The sequence below is a fragment of the Diplotaxodon limnothrissa genome, linkage group LG5, assembly GCF_057381915.1.
Source record: "Diplotaxodon limnothrissa isolate DT_005_m linkage group LG5, D_limnothrissa_male_GT1.1, whole genome shotgun sequence".
NCBI lineage: Eukaryota > Metazoa > Chordata > Actinopteri > Cichliformes > Cichlidae > Diplotaxodon > Diplotaxodon limnothrissa.
Genome location: NC_140600.1, coordinates 33,800,734 through 33,801,202, shown reverse-complemented (window position 1 = coordinate 33,801,202; position 469 = coordinate 33,800,734).

The following is a 469-nucleotide window of genomic DNA, read 5'->3' as shown; positions in this document are numbered from 1 at the left end:
CAAAGACATTGGAGGTTGAGTGGGTGGTGAAGTAGGGAGGTAATGTGAAGGGGTGGGGGGGTGGCAGCAGGTTGAACACCTATTAAAGAATTTTTTTTCGTTAATCCAGTTTCTGAAGCCTGAATCTTTCCCTCTCTTTCTGTCTCTTTCTAAAATGTGTGTTTAGACAACCAGCATATAAAATGATGGACAAAAAATTAATCACCATACTATTCAACACAATTTAATTATAAACTAAACCCAAATATCACCTGGAAAGGGAAGTTGCAAAACATTAAACAAAACTACACGTTTTCAGTGCAGAGATGATGTCCTGTCATCCAGTGCATTATAACTTCATAACCTAACTCTGGCATTCATCAGAAGCAATCCATTCTTGACTGCTGGGACATAATAATTATCACCCTGTCAACTTTTATTAACAAAATAGGGAGTAGCTAAATGGCTAATATTGATGTGGCAACTGGAG